Source organism: Sceloporus occidentalis, unplaced genomic scaffold, assembly GCF_023333645.1.
Source record: "Sceloporus occidentalis isolate IW3139 unplaced genomic scaffold, rSceOcc1.0.p SCAF_9, whole genome shotgun sequence".
Classification (NCBI taxonomy): domain Eukaryota; kingdom Metazoa; phylum Chordata; class Lepidosauria; order Squamata; family Phrynosomatidae; genus Sceloporus; species Sceloporus occidentalis.
The window spans coordinates 47,023,937-47,037,805 of record NW_028316989.1 but is presented as its reverse complement, the minus strand read 5'-3'; the positions used below and the strand labels follow the sequence as shown (position 1 = coordinate 47,037,805).

Sequence of the window (13,869 nt, the reverse complement as noted above, 5' to 3'; positions counted from 1 at the left end):
GTACTATATATGTCTTTTTGGCTCAAGTTTTCTCATCTATGGCTAGTTTCATGAATCATGATCCCCTCACAGACAGTTCTTGTCAGGACTGTATTGGGAAATCTGAGGGCCTAATGTATTGTTGATAGTAAGGCACTCATAACTCAGTACTTTCACAGTAGATAAGGGTGGATTCAATACACAGTGCAGAAATAATCCGGTTTGAGGCAGCTTTAAACTTTATTTATTTATTTATTTATTTATTTATTTGGTATGTTTAAAACGCCAAAAAATAAAAATGGCGGCTCAGGTAGCAACGAAGGTAGGAAGTGGCAGCCGAGGCGGCGTCGGCAACCAATCAGATTCCGAGTAAGCCTGGGTTCAGCGGAGAGCGTTCACCAATGGGATGGAAGGGTTAGGCAAACCAATGGGGAGGAGAGTTGTGCGCACGCGTAGACGGAGCAGTATATAAATGAGCGGAGGAAAAAAAGATGGCGGCCAGTCGTTGGCGCCGAGGCCACGCCCACTTGGAGCCCTCCATCTGCAGAGGCAAAGGCAGCGGCGGCGGCCATTTTGTGATGCCGGGCAGGGGCTCTTGGGTTGGGGGAGGGGAGAGGAGGAAAGCTCCGCTCTGAGGAGAAGAAGAAGGCGAGCAGAGGCTCCCCTTCCCTCACAGACGCTGAGCAAGATGGCCGGGGAGGAGGACGCAGCAGCAGCCGCGGCTGTTGCTTCTCCTCTCGGCGCGGCTTCCTGGCCTCTCTGGCCGCCTCTGAGGGGTCGAACTAGGCCTAAGTCCCCCCCAAATGGGCCTTTTTTAAAATCCCCCCCTTTTGAATGAAGGAAAATGACCGCCTCTCGTGCTTCGTTGGAGCGGGGCTCCGGTCCTCGGTTCCCGGTGGCTCTCCGTCTCCTTCCCCGGAGGAGGAGGAGGAGGTGAGTATCTCCCCGGTTCCTCCGTATTTGGATAACATTCTTATTGTTCTCCTCCCTCTTTCCTTTGTCTCTTTGTCCTTAAAGCAAGGCGCCCTTGAAGCGGGAGAGGGAGGCGAGGAAGGGGGGAAAGGTCGCCCCTTCGCCGCCTTTTCAGCCCTGGCTCCCTTCAGGACCCTCCCTCTCCATCGGGGACCCTTCCTAAGAGTTCGGGGGTCTTTTTTCGGGGGATGAATAGGTAAGAGGACCCCAAAAGGAGGGAAAAAGAGCCCCACTTTCCTCCCCCATTTTGACCCCTTTAAGTCCTTAATTCTCTAAGGACGTTAGAGGATAATCTTGGGGAGTCTCTTTTCGTTGTCTTTTGGGGTGTCCTTTTAAGAATTGGGGGTTGGTTTTTAATGGGGAGGGGGCTAAGGAGTCTGAAAGCCTTGAAAGGGGGAGAGAAAGGAAAATGGTCATTATTATTATCATTATAAACACCCCCCTTAGTTTCTCCGTTTCTTATTTTCATTGTGGGCTTAAAACCCCCCCTATTTGTTGGAATTGAATTGATTCTAGATATTGGGGGGGGGGTTTAAGATGCCTTGAGCCTTGAAGGGGGAGAGAAAGAGAGTAAAATTAGTATTATTACTATTATTATTATTATTAACCCCCCCCCTTGACTTTACTTTGGTTATTTTCAGTGGACTTAAAACTCCACATTTGTCACAATCTGAATTGTGTGGGTTTTTTTGGGGGGGGGCATTCACGACTAAAATCAAAGGTTGTAAGTGGAGGTTATTTTGGGGAGGTGGGCTGCTTTCCCTTTGTGTCTCAATTGGAGTGGGGTGTGGACTCCCCATTCCCAATTCGAATCAAAAGGAGAGCTGGGTGCGGATCCTGACATTGAAGGAGGCTTCTTCGTGTGTCATCCTCCCATCCACAGCCACAGCCGCCATTGGGAACTGCAGCTTGCTCTGTCTTCTTGCCCACCCCTCCTTCCCTCCTTCCCTTCCTCTCAGATCCTCTGCATCAGAAATTTGGGGGTCCTTGCACCCCAAACCTAAATGGCAAGCTCATCCTATATATGTGTGTGTCTATGGGGGGGGGGTCTCTGTGTATTGTTTTTCTTCCTACAGAAGACCCCACCAGAAGAAGAAGAGGAGAGAGAGAGGCTGGAGGAGGAGGAGGAGGACGCTTGGCCGCCCCAATGCAGCATTTATATGGGGTGGGGTGAGGGTCTGCAGCAAATGGAGGACAACACCACCACCGCCATCTCCCACCCTCCTAAAATATTTGGGGAGGAGGGGGGGGGAAAGGTGCATTGTGGTTCCTTATAGGTCCTGAGCACTTTAAAGGGGTGGCTGCTGTTCTTCTTTGGTCCTTGGAGGAGGAGAAGGGGAAGCAGGGCTCTCTCTTTGCTGTAAGAACAAAAGACGCCATGTCTGTCTCTTCCTCTCATATATAAAACCTGTTTTCCCCCCTTATTTCCAGGGTGTTGGCTTTTAACTCTTTATCAACTAGTTCTAGGGAGGCAAGCTGGAGAAAAGGCTGATCTCTTTCCTTGTGGTGAAAACATATATCTATATCTATATATATACATTAGCTCAGAGAAAGAGGTTGTTTGTGAGTGTTGTTTTGGCCAGGAAGCTGCAGTCACTGGTTTCCATCCTCTGAGGTTGTGGCGAAGTGCTTTTCGGCGCGCAAAGGTTTGAGGTTTGTGATGAAATACGTAACTTGACTTAAAAAATACACAAACCTCCTGCGTCTGTGCCAGTTGTATAATTCAGTATACTTCTCTATTAGAGCCGGTGTCTTTGGCGTTGAGCTAGATGGATATAACAAGTGAGTCGTTTAAAAGTTACCAAAGGCGTTTCTCGTTGTGGTCTTGTTCTTACTCGGTTGGGATTTCCTGGCGTTGTCCTTACGGTAAATCTTAATTCTTAAAAGAGCTTAATTTGTTGAATTTGTAGTGTATGCTTCATTGGTTTAGTTAGCAGTTACTATTTTGTGACCTCTAGAAGTCTTCAAATCTTGGGTGTTGCCACTTCCAATTAGACATTTCTGTTTTTTGGACGGTCTTCACCGATGTTTTGATCGATTGTTTTGTCAACTGACCCAGTCCTTACCTTGAAATGTCTGTTTCTTTTCCATTTAAGTGTCCCATTGAAGGTGTCTTAGACCTTGAGTGACTTAAGAAGTTTAGCAGAGAAGAGAATTCTAGCAGGCATTTTTAGCATGTTAGTAGGTTTATTTTTGAAAGCCATTGGCGCCCGACTGCTTTGAGTTGATGGCAGAATAGCAATGGTCTTGCAGCGAGTTGGCTTTTATTCCTGAGATAAACGTATTTTTATGGATCAGGTTGAAATATATAAAACTGTGGAGCTGACCTTGTAATTTTCCAGAATGGCTGGAAAGTTCTAGGCTGTTTTGCTTTGGATAAAAATAACTGTCACCAAGGTATATAAAGACCTTTTATATTAATGCATTTGAGTGGAGCTGAAGTCAGACGTCAGGATTGTAGAATTCAAACCAGGTAGAAAATAATTGCGGGTGGTATCTAGGTACTATACTTGAATCCATGACTTCAAATGGTAGAAGTTTTCTAAATGTGTGTGTAGTTGTTTGGATGTTGTTGGTAATTCAGAAGTATAAACATATTTGATTTCTCCTTCCAGTAACCTTCCATCTGGCTAAAACGTTGCTTTGGGGATAAATGTCCATAATAACACCTCCCTCATGTTTTGTCTTATGCGATGGGGAAAATACCATAGATCCCTTTATGCTTCCTTTGAACAGTGTGACAAATAGTTTTAATACATGGTCTAACTTTGACATAACGTTCCGTATTTTGTTTCATGTTTTGATACATCTTATCTCATGTTGGCAAAATGTTAAACATTTTTCATTAAATCAGACATCTTTTGCTTTGTTTAGGTATTCTTTGAATGTTCACAAGTTGCGTAACTAATGGCTTTCAAGAGCTGCGGAGAATTATTAAGGTAAGAATTGCTTGAACTGGCTTTAATGATTGCTTTCCGTTTGAAATAGACATTTCCTTTCTATTTAATTTCTCACAACAAAGCTCTGTCCTGCTAAACCTGAATTGAGTGTGAAAATTTATTTTTAGAGGAATGAAAGCAGGATGAATTGTATTATTTCTTTAACAAAACAAATTGTAAAAATGCCTTTCTTGATTTCACTGAATATATTTCTAATATGTTTAAACATGCGAAAGGGAGTTAACCTTTGGAATTTTATTACTTCCAAATAAAAAGGTTGAGGTTCAGATTGCTACTTCAGAAGTAAATACACGCTTTCAGTGGCTTGAACAAAGATGATTAAAGGCATTGTAGTGGGAAATGAAAGGCAACTTTAAATGCCGAAGCCACCTTTAGAGAAATCAATGCCATGCGTAACGTACTGCAATCTAATAGACTTCAGTACAATTTCTGGAGACATAGAATCTATCCATAGCTTTTTTTCTCCATGAAAAATATTTTGCTATTCTTTAGAGGTAGCTGCTATAATGTGCTAAACATCACAGTTGTTACTCCTCAGTTGGACACCACTCTTTAACATAAGCTTTCAACTTCTATTTAAAGATTGCATCAGGTTTTGGGAACAGAAGATTCAGCAGGACCCAGGAGAAAACAAGTTAATTGCTTAAGGTATGTTTATTTACACTTGAATAATACAGATGCTTTTCTGTCTTCATTTATTTTCAACCTTCAAACTTGACAGAGTCCACACTTTTTGTTTCCATGGCAGAGTTGCAGCATTAGCCACTTTTCAGTTTAGAGCTCATTCTCCATAAGACTGTCTTGTCTGCTAAAAATTCCCAATTCTCAAGACATGATACCTTCAGTAATCTGAGATTTCTTAATGTATTGCATTAACATATACACACCTGGCGACCGTAACAAATATGCTCAGCTACTTACTTTTGTTAGTTTAACAGGAAATACACTCTACAATACTGTAAACGTACCTCTGCCTTGCTTAATACAGTGTTAGTTGGTTTTGAACGTGTAGTTTTAAAATATTTCTGATGTGTGACACATTAAAATGAGATATTTTATCAAGTGTCACATAGATTTTGCACTCCCAAGTCAATTTTAAGTTTCAGAATATATTTAATACATTTAAAGCCTTTAACATTTATTATCACAGCAGCAAAAGACAATGTTGCTTTGCTCAGGAATGGCTAAAGTTTGATAATCTTGTTTTAAAGTGTATCAATACATTTAGTACAGGTTAATCCATTAATGTGACTGAAAGTTATTTACTTTTCAGTTAATGTATATCTTGCAAATTGTGAGTTTGGCTTTGCCCTTCTAAGAGGAAATTGTTGCAGGACGGTGTGTTTGGGTTATGCTGTTACTTCCACCAGAATGCCTGGTTCCTTTATTCATCCAGAGTCGGGAACATTGCAAAAAGAAAAACCTACAACAGCTTTAGTTTATGGAAATTCCTTTAGAACAGCAGAACCCTGCAGAATTTTAGGTTAACTCCCATAATGTGACAATACATTGAAAAATACCTTGCTACAAAGGATGTGCGTGGAAACAGGAAAATAAATGCCATGGGTTTCATGCGTTTGCTGTGCCTCATAGCTTGCTGAAGAGCCATTAAGGACTCTTCAGCCAGGCTAAAGAGCCACTTAATACCTCTTTGGCCATTTATGCCATAAACAATCTAATGTTGCTTGGAAATCTCTGATCTGCCAGTGCTGATTAGTGAAAAGTTGTTTTGGGGGGAAAGAAAATAATCAGCCTGTGAAAAATCATGAAGGTCGGAATCCAGTCATGTACTCTCATTGGATCCTGTTACGTTTGCCAGAATGTCTGGTGCCTTCCTTCATCAAGCAGTCTCCCGTGTGCCATGAAAATTTGTTCTGGAGGACTGGGAAGACCTTTTGGACAGGGTTTTGGTGCATGAAAGGCTCCTTGGGAGGAAGAAGAAAACCCTTAGTTTTAGGATACCTAAGTATTTGGATCTTATTTTAGTGAGGTCTGCTACAGTCATAACTAGTTATATGTGTGTCAGCAATTTGGATTTCCTGTTTAATCTTTTTCCTCCTTTGATCTCTAAAGCCAGATGTTTTGAACAATGAAATGCAGAGAGAAATACACAAGTAGATTGTTGGTTTAATTAACCTGCTAAAAACGTAGTTCTGAGGACAATTACCTGAAAATTAATTATGTGACTGTGCAATTTGGTTGAGGAAAAAAGTGCTCTGGAACAGGAGCCTGATCTGTGTTTGGTTTTCAGTCGAACCAGTTAAGCAAGCCCAGTGTTGACTTTGGCACACAAATAGATTCTGGTGTATTATATCCTTGCCACAAATTGGCAGCGGTTATCTAAAATACACCTTTCCAAAATCAACGTTTACTCCTAAGTCAGGGAACAGTTGAAGGGCCAAAGTATCTGTAGTGGTTTACACTTGATTTGAGTTGCCCAAAGGCTTGTCTCTGGTCTTTGAGCCATTGATAGCCAGTCCCTGTTGAGTTTCCAGGAAGGAAAGAAAGAAACAACTGTGGCCAATGGACACAAGTGCAGGGACGGTCAGTCTTGGTCAAATTGGGGGAAAGTAATTACTGGTTGCCCATACCAGATAGCCTAAGAAATGCACCTGAGCTTATTCTCTTCCTCATGGAGGACCTAGTTTTGATGCTGATCGGTATGCATCCTACCCAATATATCAAACGTGGAAGCTTTTAAATACCCCTTGGGATGGGTTTTCCGGTCTAGCAGCATTGCATTGAAAATTACGCATGCAAAAAATTGCCCCAGTATCAGAACACTCCTAATAGCAGCAGTAAAAACATATTTGCACCTTGCTTTAGTGGAAAAGATAATGGCTTCTGATAGAGGTGTCATAAACACAATGTTAGCATTGCGAAGTCTGTAATTTAGCCAGCTTTGTGATTTGCTGGTGTTGTCGTGATGCTTAAGCTAGTTAGCTTCCTGATAGATTTGAACTTGATAATGCTAAAACACTTCTTTTTTTTCTGTTCTGCTGCTAAGAGTAAAACAGAAGTTGGTTTATGCGATAAGAAAGGTCTACATTTTGGTGGTATAAGCTTTAGTGGGGGAAAGCCTCTCCTGATGCTTCAACATTTTTAGGTGTAGTTTATGTAGGTTTGAGTTGATATCTGTTGGAGCATAAAATTTTGGGACCAAATGATAAAATGGTTACATGTAGGTCATAGTCTTAAATTTAGGTGGAAGCCACATCAGTTGAGATCACAGGTTGACTTATGAGTAAATGTAGACAACGGTAATATTGCTGTGTAAAACAATTTGTTGTTTCTAAACAGAATCTAGTTTGAAAATACCTCTATTAGGAGCAACCAAAATGCATTTTGGTTGTTTGTAATTCAAGTTTTACTCAACTGTGGATATTGTTTTTCCTCATGGACTGGTATTGTTACCTTTGTCTTTCGCTGAATCTTGTATGTTTACCCTCTTTCACCAGATTTGAAGAATGGATGTGCTGAAAAATGGGTGCATGAAATGCTCGATACTCACTGAAGCATTGGTAAGTTGCTTTAAGTCATCTGTATTAAGTAACTGTTTTTGTAGTTGTATGTTTTGGAGTAAAATTGTCTTTTGTTATGAAATTTTGGATTAAATTAGCCATTCTTCAAAGACATTTGCAATAGAGTCAAGTGGTAAACTTTCTGGAGTGAATCTTTGTAAGCTAGCAGTAAGGGAACTACATTTTTGAATATGCATTTTTGCAAAGGGTAGCATTTTGGGAAGAAATGTCCAGGTTAGCCTTCTTAACAGACTAATTTTAAATATACACAATTAAAAAAAAATGGAAAGTAGTCACTGAGTCCCCAATTTATAGCCAGAATGATTCACTTCAGCAAAGGTTTTACTTTTTATTTTCTTTGCCAACTGTAGAAAAGCCAAGGTCTAGTTTATCCAAGTTATGCTTTGATACATAGGGTGCATTCTGGTTATTGGCTGTTGATGTGTGTGCTCCAGTGGGCCCTCCATGCAGACAACTACATCCCATATTATCCAGTAACAGCAATGTGAACATGCATGCTTCAGTGCATGCACGTTCACATTGCCACCACTAAGTAATATGGGGCATGGCAATCCACGGGCGGTCAGATTAATGGATCTGAAGCCTGCCAGTAAGGAGGGCCCACTGGGTGGGACAACTAAACCACTTAGCAGCCACTCTTTTAGAGAACTGGAAGGTGGTCTTAACGTACACACACACTGAGATAATCCAAAATTCATAACTTTCAAATGTGGCATTGTCCCATCATGACAATGAATTTATTTGCATATTGGCTTGTATTTGTATGTTGGATAGATGTTGTGCAGTGATAAATGGACAAGATGCCATGCTAACACTTGTAAGTGCTAAAACAGTCAGGCTTTACTTCCTTCCTTCCTCTGGCTACAAAGGCTTGATTTAAAAGACCAACACTGTGTTCCAAGTGTATGCCTTTTCAAAATAATTTGACAGTATGGTTCTCTGTGTATAGGGAACCATTCATATTCTCCTGCTTCAAGATAGTTCTTCAGTGGGGTGGCCCCTTCAAACAGCATTTCCCACATGGTGATATATTCTGTCAGAATGGTCCACTTCATGGAGAAGGTGAATGATATGCCTCCATAATCCCACATTTGAATCAGTATGAGGAAGCCCAGTACAGACTATTGGAATTCCTCAGTCTGTTGCCTCTATATGTCTTGGACTCAACCTCTGACATCTTCACCTGTGAGATGCGAGTGAAGGTGAAGGAGGATTGTAGTCCAGGACACCTAAAGGCTGCAGTTTGAGGAGGTTTGCTCCAGGAGGAGGGACACTCAAGAAGTGCAATTTAGAGTAGCTCTTCCTCAGAAGCTGTTATATGGCTGTCTCCTCCTTTGCTTAATTAAACGTATTTTGTATGGCACAGCTTTTCCTCATTAGTAGTGACACTAGTTCATCTGTTTTAGGGTACCACAGTAGTCTTAATAGGTTTATTGAGGAAATCCATATATATATGGATTCAAGATTGATAACTTCTTGATAACTTCAACTCATAATAAGAATATAATTGGTCACGCAAGCATGTTTTGGATATATTATTCAGCAGTGGTATCATAATTCAAAAAGAAGGTAGCCCCCCCCCCCCACTGATGTTCCGAGGCCACTGCTGTCAATCCAGTGAATGCAATGTACCACAATCTCATTGGACAAAGCAAGAGAAAAGAGACACATGTGGAGCCAGTAACTCAAGCATGTGGTTGATCACTGCACAAAACTTGAAGCGCTCTGTTTTTGTGTATATGTATTCTTGATTAAAATAACATTTAAAAACTGAGTTATGTTCTTTTCTGTTAAGCTAATATAAATAAAAGAATGTAATATAAGCGAAAGGATAAATACTTGGAACCCACTGTATTAACTGGTTTTTTAGTCTAGGTTTGCCTGGGCTTCCATGAATTCCACCTCTATAGTTTCATGTGGTTGGAGGTTGTGTCCTGAAGCCTCTTTTATTCCAGAACTCGGGCTTTTATCCAGATTTGTTAGCTGTGAGTTAAACGATATTGCAGTTGAGTTCCTCTAGGCTAGTGGTCTCGAAATGTTCTCCCTTGAGGATTTCTTTTTCCACATCATACCTGCTGAGCAATCCATATATTGCCATAGATTCTGATGCAGGTACTAGAGTAGGCAGCTAGTTGGCCTAACCTGTTGGATCACATAACTGCCCACATGAACAGCCTGCATGCCTTAGAACTTGCTTCACACTCTTTTGTAGCTGTCTAGTGAAGGCAGGTTTGGGAATGGTGCACTTACTCAGGATCTCACCATCTTTTCTACTGCCTTGGCCAAAAATTCAAAATGGCGCATGCCAGAGACTGAAAACCACTGCTTTAAACATGGTTTCCCTTTGTCTGTGTTCTCCGTCTATCCCTCCCTTCCACCTTTTTCTTTTTCTGTAATCCTGTTTTCCCCAAGAGTCTACCTGTTTCTAACAAGTCCAGGGCTTTATTTCTTTGAGCATCTTAGTTTTGTAGCCCATTCCTTGGGTTTCTCCAGTTCCATGTTGTCGGGTCTAAGAAAGTTCTCTGGGGAACCCTATTTTCTAGCAGCAGTTAGTAATACTGAAACCCGTGTTTACCTTTAATATTGTGGAAGAATCTCAGCTTAGTGATAGGAGTCAAACACAGACCTTAATTTCCTTCTAAGAAAGATTTGCGTATTTACTCAACTGTGCAAATCTGAACACCCAGACCCCAGATACAGTTTTAAACTGTCAGTAGAAAGCAAAGAAGTGGTGTTCAGATGATACCCTTTTTAGGAAGAGTGGCTATACGACATAGCCTCCTAAAATACTTGGCCATGTGCATTTGAAATGCTGCTGGGTTCATTTATGAAACCCTTTGTCATTGCTTGGTAATGTTGTCCACCCATAAACTTGGCTGGAGAACGTTTAATCTAGCCACAGCAGCTTTGTCATTCTGAAAGTACTAAATAGCACTTTCAGACAAACGCAGAATGTGCTCATTGTTTAAAATCAGGGCACCTTGGAGGGTTATTAAAAATAGTTTTACTCTTAAGAACTCGTAAAAGAATGCTAATTTTTCAAAGCAAAAATATTGCGGAGATAATAGAAGCAAACAAAGATCTATTTGAGACACCATAAGAAGCTTATCTTTCCTATTTGTTGTAGGACTTGTTGAACCACAATAAAGTGTTTCAAAACAAAGTGGGTACAACCTCTCAGAAGAGGTTTGTCCTCCTGTTGAGTAGTTAGTGCTGAATCATAAAAAGGGAATGTGTGGTAAACTCTGGATTTTTCAGATAAGAAAAATACATACATTGAAAGCCTATATCTTGAATTTGGCAATTCGTCTCTTTATTGTGGGGCATTCTAAAACGTATTACTGTGGCCATATTTGGCCTCTGTTCTTGAGAAAAAGGCATGGAGCACAGCTATTTTTGGAATGCAGTGTCTTTTGTTTTAAAGCACATTCAAAAGCCCCTTTCTTAGGTCAGAGCGAATTATAGTATTCTGTGGATAGTATAGGTACCAGTTAATGTTTCAGTATAAACTAAGGCTTGGGTGTTTTCCCCCCAAAAAAGCTTAAACACTTCAATGTCCTAAGGTTCCCAACATAAAAAATTTGTGGGTTGCCTCTCATATCAACCTATAGCTTTGGTGCTCCCAAACTAATTAATTTAACATGGCTGAATGTCTAGTTGGCAGAATTACACCAAACCTGAAGATGATTTGGATGGGTTTTTCATTTGGGTAATATGTCAGCAAGAACTTTTTTGAAACTACCCAAAATAACATTTTTTGAAAGAGAGATTTGAAACTGATACAAAGGGTGCAGACTTCTTATGAACTCCACCAGAGCATCTTTGATACACTATAGAAATCACAACTCCATCATTAGTTGTAACACTGTGGTCTCATTTAGGTAATCCTGTTGGGTTTGCCAAGACAGTAGGATGGTGGGCAGATCTAAACGGGGAAGATTTTCAGAAAAGCTATTCCAGAGGTGGACATTTTATGCTCTTGGGATGCTCCAGCCCTAGCCTCACCCACTTTAATTGTTTGCTTGTTGCATCTTGGGCGCTTCCATGTTCTGAGGAACCTCCTGGCCTTGCAGTTGTTGAAGATGTTCTTCAACATTTGTGACAACATGCCATGACAGTGCCACTGAGAAGACTCTGTGCCAACATGGTTTCGTAAATTAGTTTCAATTTGACATTTCTTGAATTTGCATTTTCAAGAAGATTTGATGCCTGGGAACACAAGAACTTCAAAAAACATTGTTAGATTGGCAAAATGACATTACTTTCATGGATTTCCTAAAGATGTTTCCAGTATATGGCCCTCATCTCTTGGATATTATCTCCTGAGGATCTTTACACCAAGTAGAACAGATGAATACAGTTAAGAACTGGTCAGGAAGGAAGGCAGATATGGAAGGGTTTCAATGTCAAGATAATGAGAACAACCAGTTGCCCAAAGTTGGTAGTCCAGAGACAAATGACCTGAAATTAAAATAGCGTTCAAGTGGCAAGCTACCCTTTTAAGAGAGTAAATTAGAAGGGAATGCTGCTTTATCATAAGACTCCTATATAGTCATAATAGGCTTGTCCAGGATCAAATTAAAACAAAGGAATTTATTTTGTATACCTATTCTGTTTGTTATTTAAAGCTCTACACATTTTGTGTATCTTTGTAGGTAGCCAAAAACCAAGCTGAGATCAAATTTGTATATAACCTGGAGCGAAAGTATCTACCCAGTACCTCTCAGGTTCTGCCAGATCCCTGTTAAAGTACTTAGCATGGTTCCTTTAGCCATACTTTATTGCTTCTTGAAGTTTCAATGTGATTTTTGTTCTTTGAAAACTTAAGTTTGCTGTATCAACGATCAATTATTTGGCTATACAGTATAGCCTACAGAGGTCAGAACCAGTAGTGCTGAAGTGAGCTATATTGCCAATCCTAAGAGTTTGTGAAGAGATGTATTCTGCTATGAGGTTTACAGGAAGAAGCTGTTGGTCCATATAGCCCAGTATTGTCAACTGATGGTGATCTCAGTGGCATTTCATGCACATAGCTTTTCTGGAGATCTTCCCTGTTGGGTTCTCATCCAAGTATTGACCAGGTTTAACCACTTTCAGCTTCCAAAATCAGACAGGATTTGGCTTGTTTGAGGTGGTACAGTGGCAGTATCCAAAGGCCACATGGAAAGTGACAATGATGTTTCTTTACAGATATTGAAGAGTCTTTGAACTGCTATGCCCCTTACATCATTTTGTAATCATTAAACCTCTGCCCAGAGCTAATACTGGTATTTCACATAGTAGCATTGGTTCAGAGTTTTGAATTATATCAGGGCCTATCATCTTTCCCTATAGCAGAAAACAGGGAGCGAAGTATTCATTTTTATCTGGCATGGCAAATGTTGACGACATTACTTCATTTCTTTTAAAACATACTGAAAATGTGTTCAATGTTGGGTTGTTTACTTTAAGGATTAAAATCAACTGTATTCCAACAGAATTTTTTTCTTTTAATGTTTTTATAAAGAGTCCAGACAAAGGAAGAATCCCAAAGGGAGGCCACCAGTTCCAAATCAAGATGGCTGACTGAGTGGTTGAGGAAATGAACTAAGGCATGGTTGCTGAGTATGTCCATCCAAGACAGGGGCCCTTTAGCATGGACCACGGTGGTACCTATGCCAGAGAAGATGGGGGCCAAAGATGATTTGATAAGGGATTTTTAAAATAATAATAATAATTATTAAATTATTCCTCTTGTATTAGAACTCACTTAGGGTGGGTGAAGGGGTCGAAAGGGGCGGCTCACTTGTTTAAACCAGGAATGTATGGATATATATTTGTCCCTGATTTACTGGGAAGATGTGCAATGCTGTTTTACATGGCTTAAATAAAAGTGTTTTTTACAGTTTTATTCTTGTTTGTCGTCTTTCAGGCCAAAAGTTTCTTGATTCGTAATCTTCTCCTTGCATATGATTTTGGACAAGGACTGTGTGATCTATTGAGCCAATGTTTCAGTTTCACAAGATGCAATTTTGAATGCTTATATTTCAGTGTATTTACTTTGCTTTTAAGTTCCCAATAGGATTATATTCTTGGTTGGGGTAGTATTTTTTGTTCTCTATTTGATGGCAAAAGTGTGTGCTCTCATATAATTTTTTAAAGATTTATTTTGGTCTGGTAGATGAGGATTCAATGATGGCGGGTGTCACAAAACATGAGTGAATTGGCACAGCTCTTGGAATGGTACAAATGTGGTGATGTGCTCAGGGGCCACATACACACACACTGTGGCCTGTAGTCTTCTAACTGCTCAAAGGTTGGATGGGTATTTTAAAACCCATTGCCTAAACACCAGTTTGACTTCCTGTTGGGTCTCATAATCCTAGTCATGCTTAAATGTATATTAAATGTGTTGTTTGAACAAATGCCCATTGCGT

General features: G+C 40.3%; 1 long non-coding RNA gene across 11 annotated transcripts; it reads left to right on the top strand.

Moving 5' to 3' along the window:
- The first annotated feature begins 572 nt into the window (after positions 1-572).
- Positions 573-13,343, top strand: LOC149307454 (uncharacterized). 11 transcript variants are annotated; one of them, XR_016282394.1, is made up of 5 exons: positions 573-912; positions 3,826-3,890; positions 4,494-4,559; positions 7,370-7,432; positions 12,960-13,343. It is a non-coding gene; the product is annotated as an uncharacterized LOC149307454 (long non-coding RNA). The 11 variants fall into 11 exon arrangements; XR_016282399.1 differs by lacking the exon at positions 573-912 and adding an exon at positions 993-1,147; XR_016282402.1 differs by lacking the exon at positions 573-912 and adding an exon at positions 1,935-1,958.
- The last annotated feature ends 526 nt before the right edge of the window (positions 13,344-13,869 follow it).